This window comes from Polyodon spathula, chromosome 2 (assembly GCF_017654505.1).
Source record: "Polyodon spathula isolate WHYD16114869_AA chromosome 2, ASM1765450v1, whole genome shotgun sequence".
NCBI lineage: Eukaryota > Metazoa > Chordata > Actinopteri > Acipenseriformes > Polyodontidae > Polyodon > Polyodon spathula.
The window spans coordinates 13417935-13424249 of NC_054535.1; the positions used below are offsets into that span (position 1 = coordinate 13417935).

Consider the following 6315-nt stretch of genomic DNA (forward strand, 5'->3'; position numbering starts at 1 on the left):
ACTGACAATTCCGTTACCAGGACTCCCTAAAAGACAGAGCATTGTAGGAATTGTAGTCAATAAGTTGCTTTTGTTACGTAATTTAAATAGTAGACTGGTGAGAACAAAAACTGCAATCCCAGAATTCAATCGTCTTCCGGTCGAGTTTAACCCACTGCAACTTCTTTTCAGCTATTGTAATTATTTCCAGTTGTCTGGATATACAAGGTGTACCTTTCCTGGAAATTAGTTATAGATATATTCGTTTCAAGTACCGCACACATGACATTTGTAAAAGCCTTGTCTGATAAGGAGAAAAAGTGGTGCTTTGTCAATATTGATTCGCTCAAAGCAGTAGGACCAAATGCTGCATTAGTCAGCATAATACTGTATATATGTTTGTGGCAGTGCAGAAGAGAGTCCTGCACATAATTAGAATTCAGCTGGTCAAAGCACCATGATCAGAGTGGAAACTTTCACATTTGTGCAATTTTTTTTTTTCTGTTAAGATTTGAGGAGCATAAAAATAAAGGCTTTTGTTTTGACTTTGGTGTTAGGATCTTGTTTGAACATTGGTGTTCTAGGTAGCAAATATTTCAGGACTGTGAACGACCCTAAAAAAGACACTCGTGATGATGCGGGTGTTGAGTTCAGTATTGCCAGACTCAACAAGGTTTGGGAGAAAGCAATCCGGGTGAGTCATTGATTTATTTCAATAAGTATTTAAACAGAAGACGGTAACACTAAAAGTGCTGAAGAGTAAATTTAGCTATATGCTTGGTTTTGTCCTTTCCACAAAAAGTAAAATACACAGAGCAATGTCCGGATAACAGTTTAATACAGTAAACTGGGTTACGATGTATTGTTTTCGGTTCTGCCCTACATGGTGGGGTAGGGTACAACTAGACACGACACGTAACTTAAAGGATCATTTCACAACTGCCCTGCACCATGTAAAACCGGTTTAATTCAAGGACATTACATGGCATACATTTGAAGAGCACACAATTATATATTAAGGGATACCAAGGTACTTGGTAAGCAATGGTCTGAGTGGGATGAAAAGAGCAATAATATTCTACCCCAGGCCAGCAGCACAGGTACTGTATGGAATGCATTGTTGAATGAGAGTGTAGTGGTCTTGGGCAAAATGTAATGGTGACTATGTGACACCTTATCTTAAACGGGCTAGGAACTGCCTAGTATATATGCAGAGAGGTGAAATGGTACCAAGTATTTAGAAATGTCTCTTATCAATATCCTTTGTTTCTCTGATAGGTTCAGTTGGCCCCTGTAAAGCAGGCTGAGCTGCACAGTGATCTGGAAATTCAAGAGAAGGATAAACTCCAGTGGAAAAAGCTGAAAGCAGAGGGCATGGATGAGGAAGGTGAGAGCGAAGCAAAACTGAGGTGCAATTTCAATGTTGAGTGCACTTTGAAATTTCAAAAGTTTTTATTATAATTTCAGCTGTGACAATAATAGATGGATTCCTTAGTACATATTTAATTTATTGTTTAAATGTTTAAAGAAAACCCTTGTTTTTTTATAGTTATCTTGGCCAGATATGGGCAAGATGGGAAGAAAGATACAAGGAATTTAGAGAACAATTTCCTAAAGGACCACTACAACACAGATACTGATGTTTGAGGATCCTAGACTAGACAAACTGTGGAGCAAGGTTTGTTAATTTATATGTGAATGAATTGTTGTTCATTTTCATGTCTTATAAATACCAGTACCGTGGCGTAATGTTTGATTTTCTGGTGGGTGATTTGATTCCATGCTGATTGTCAACCAAATTAAATAATCCCAATGGAAATCTGCTGCAGTTTCTTTTTAAAATATGGAAATAGAAAATGTGTTTTCTGCAAAGGACTTGTACACAGCTTTTTTATATGTGAGAACATGTAATATGTTTTAAAAATGTTCAGTTTTATTACCAGACCAGTTGATGAAAGTGGTTCAGTTCATTCAGGTCTGGGTTGTTTCTTGACCTGTACAGTATGTTACAGTATAGCCACTGGTGATTCCTTTTGCTGAGGTAAGCTGTGGTATCATACTTTACTGCATCTTATCTTATCTGGAGTAAATTATTCCAATTGTCAGTATACTTCTCCATTAAAATAGAAGCTGGAAATGTGGAATCTTTTTTTTTTTTTTTTCCCCCTCTGGAGGCACTAACTAAAGCTTGATGAGTCCTGTTGTCTCCTGCTCATCCTAGTTTTTTTTTTTTTTTTTTTTTTTTTTAATGTTCGTACACCATTGTGGACCAGTGCTGCCATAAAATACTGCAGAGTTAGTGTATCATGTCTCCACACAGTTTCAGGAGGGGGCAGAGGCAGCTTCAGGATGTTCCTGAATTTAATATGCAGATCTCTTGTTTTACTGAATACATTAGTATCCTAAGGTTACATTAGTTAACACATTTAGGATTATTGGGGTTGGAAATGTAAGGAAGTTAGTCAACGTTGAGTTAATCCAAAGAAACACCTTAGTGTAATATGGTTGATACAGGTTACTTTTTACCTCTCGGATAGAACCATTCATTTAGAGTCTTCTGTTTTCTTGCTTCTACATTCAGTGTTGTATTACTTAAATTAAAAATATAATAAATATGAGTTATCATACCTTGTTAACCTTTTTTTTAATGTGTGGGTTGATCTAGACCAGGGGTCGTGAAACAACCCCCACCACAAGCTGAGTTATTTTACATTTTTATTTTTTATACCTGCTTTAACTGCAGTAAATATTTTGTGAATTGTAGATTGTGTGGATAGACCACAGTACTCTGATTTAAAAATAAATACCTTTTTCTTTATTTTTAAATCAGCATATCTTGTTAATCATGCAGTAAAATGAGGGTCGTAGCAGATCCATGGCAATTCAAATCTAAACCATTGAAGTTGGAATAATTTAAAGCATGTTAAGGGCTTGTGACGGGGTACCCCCCTCCCCTATGTTTATTTGTGTGTTGTTGTTATTATTATTATTATTATTATTATTATTTTTTTATTATTATTACTATTTAAATAGGAGGTGTTGTGTGGGAGGATGGGAATGTAGCGGAAGCCGTCAAGTGAATAAATGATTAATTAAGGCTAAAGTCATGGGTATATAAAATGGGTGTTCACGGGTGGTAATGAGGAATAAGAGGAGATTTATGTTGGTGTTAGTTGATTAAGGTTTGTGTTTTGACGTGCTGTGTAAATATATGAATGTAGATTATCGTTGGGGTGTAGGGGCATTTATGTAGCCGTGTTTGTTTTGAACGCGGCTGCACAGTCTGCAGCCTCGGTTAAATAAATAATATATAGTGTTTCTCTTCAACTGTTTGTTTTGGCCACCGTTTTTGTTCACGTGTTTTGTTTGTTTGTTTTATTATTTATAGTTAAATTGCGCAAAAACGTGTTTAAACCTGCAGCTTTTGTGTGGTTTGTGTCTCTTCCTGGTTAATAGATAATAAATTGATGTAAGAGCATGAGTAACCCTGCTGGTCTACTTGAATGCCCCATTTGTAAAAAATAAATAAGAATTTAAAGAACCTAAAGTTGCTGACTTTGGGATGTGGCAAAAGAGGTTAACGTCACAGACGATGAGCTTGAATCATTTAAAGTAAGTTTATTGGTAATCCTGCCTTAATAAAATGATGTTATTTGAAATGGCACCCTATGCAGGCTCCAGATTACGGGTAAACTAAAAACATTGGCTTTAATACAACTGGAGCAGGCCATTTCTTCAACAGGGCTGTCATCTCTCATCAGGTCATGGCATACTTACCTGGTCACCAGACCTGCTGAATTCAAACTTTAATCTTGTCCAGTCAGTATCCTGTGCTAAGCATTATTGATTGCTTTTCAGAAATAAAAATAACATCTTAATTATGTGATCTGCTTACCAGGAGGAGCTGATGCACTTTGAGACAAAGGTAGAAAAGCACAAGCATTACCAGGAGCAGCTAGAGCTTTCACACCAGAAACTCAGACATGTGGAGGTTTGGGATATGAGGAGCACATGGTTAGAAACAAAGAGAAATACACCAAGCTAGCTGAGAAGGCTCGAGAAATGGAGTATAAGGTATGTGTTATGTTTTTCCATAGTGCTAATCCCTTTTTAATGATGTATAAGAAATGTACTATAGTTATACATGCAGTATATTGCAAAGATATACAGTGCCTATAGAAAGTCTACACCCCCTTTCAATTTTCAGCTTTTGTTACCAAATACCTGGAATTAAAATGCACTAAAATAGTTTTTTTTTTTTTCATTTATCTACACATCCTACCCCACAATGTCCAAGTGAAAAAAATATTCTAGAAAGTTGTAGAAAATTAATTTAAAAATAAAAATTGAAATAGCTTGGTTGGATAAGTGTCCATCCGACTTAGAAATCCATCAGTAATAGAAATTGTAAATTAGCTCAGGTGTAACCAATCGCCTTCAAAATCGCACACCAAGTTAAGTGGCCTCCACCTGTGTTAAATTCTAGTGATTCACGTGATTTCAGGATACATTTAGCAGTTCCTGTAGGTTCCCTCTGCTGGGTAGTTCATTTCAAAGTAAAGACTTAACCATGAGCACCAAGGCGCTTTCACAAGAACTCCGGTACAGAGTTGTTGAAAGGCACAAATCAGGGATGGGTATAAAAAAATATCAAAGGCCTTGAATATCCCTTGGAGCATGGTCAAGACAATTAAGAAGTGGAAGGTGTATGCCACCACCAAGACCCTGCCTAGATCAGGCCGTCCCTCAACTGGATGACTGAGCAAGAAGGAGACTGATCAGAGAGGCTACCAAGAGGCCAATGGCAACTTTGCAAGAGCTACAGGCTTTTATGGCCAAGACTGGTCAAAGTGTGCATGTGACAACAATATCCCAAGCACTCCACAAATCTGCCCTATATAGTATGGTGGCAAGAAGGAAGCCATTACTCAAGAAAGCCCACTTTGAATCCCGTTTTGAAGTATGTATCCGTACTGTGAAGCATGGTGGTGGCAGCATCATGTTATGGGGATGTTTCTCATCAGCAGGGACTGGGGCACTTGTCAGGACAGAAGGGAAAATGAATAGAGCAAAGTACAGAGATGTCCTTGAGGAAAACCTGCTGCCCTCTGCAAGAAAGCTGAAACTGGGACGGAAGTTCACCTTTCAGCATGACAACGACCCACAGCACACAGCCAAAGCTACACTGGAGTAGCTAAGAGACAAAGGTAAATGTCCTTGAGTGGTCCAGTCAGAGCCCCGACCTAAATCCAACTGAAAATTTGTGGCACGACTTGAAGATTGCTGTAAATCAATGCTCCCCAAGGAACTTGTCAGAGCTTAAACAGTTTTTAAAGAAGAATGGTCAAATATTTCCAAATCTAGGTGTGCAAAGATGGTAGAGACCTGTCCTAACACTCACAACTATAATTGCTGCCAAAGGTGCTTCCACCAAATATTAACTCAGGGGGATGGAGACCTATCCAATTATGATCTTTCAGTTTCGTATTTATAATATGTATATTTTTTTCTCAATAAAAACTTTTTTCCCCTTAAGTAGAGTATTGTATGTAGATAAGTAGGAAAAAAACCCTCATTTAAATGCATGAAACTCTGAGGCACTGACACAGCAAAATGTGAAAAAAGTTCAAGGGGGTGTATACTTTCTCTATCCACTGTATATTGTATAGAAGTTATTTACAATGTTTTTAATATCAGTATGTCTCTATTTTAAAATTAACTGTATAATATTAAAGTAACCTCAATCATATTTTAACCAGATGACACATATTTAACATCTATTTATAAATATGCTGTATTTAAGATACCAAACTATATACAGTGCATAGATGCTGTACCATGCCTTCCTTGGTACAGTGGTCCCGAAGAGCATTATAAATGGGAGAGGGAGGGGGGGTGTGGGGGCGCTACGGAACACAACACACATCTGACTAAAATATAAAATAAAATAAATTCCTCTCTAATGCACATAGTGAAGCAAAAATGTAACTTTCTGTGCATTAAAGCACCATATAATCAACGCTATATCTTTATATTTTTTAAAAAAGTAACATTCCCACTCGTGGATCATTTTAATTACCAGTTTTTATACTTTAAATAGCCTGGCTAAAGACAAGCAAATCAAGTGCGAGAAGGAGAGTGGGTCAGGTGAAGGAAATGGGCTCACCCCAGGTTCGGCTGCTGGACCGGGGTTAAAGTGAAGCTGAAGCATTTCATCTCCTAGAGAAAGCCACAGCTCCTCTCGCAGCAAAAAAGTAAATGCATTAGGAAAAATAACACATAATAGGCCTAATATTTATTTAGTTAAAAAAGGATGGCTGAATAAGATGTCTGTGT

The 6315-nt window shown here is 37.3% G+C and overlaps 1 long non-coding RNA gene across 1 annotated transcript; it reads left to right on the forward strand.

Annotated features, from left to right (window-relative positions):
* Nucleotides 1-329: 329 nt before the first annotated feature.
* On the forward strand, nt 330-4210 carry LOC121327670. The gene is made up of 4 exons (XR_005951592.1): nt 330-673; nt 1258-1366; nt 1529-1657; nt 3878-4210. It is a non-coding gene; the product is annotated as an uncharacterized LOC121327670 (long non-coding RNA).
* Nucleotides 4211-6315: the final 2105 nt, after the last annotated feature.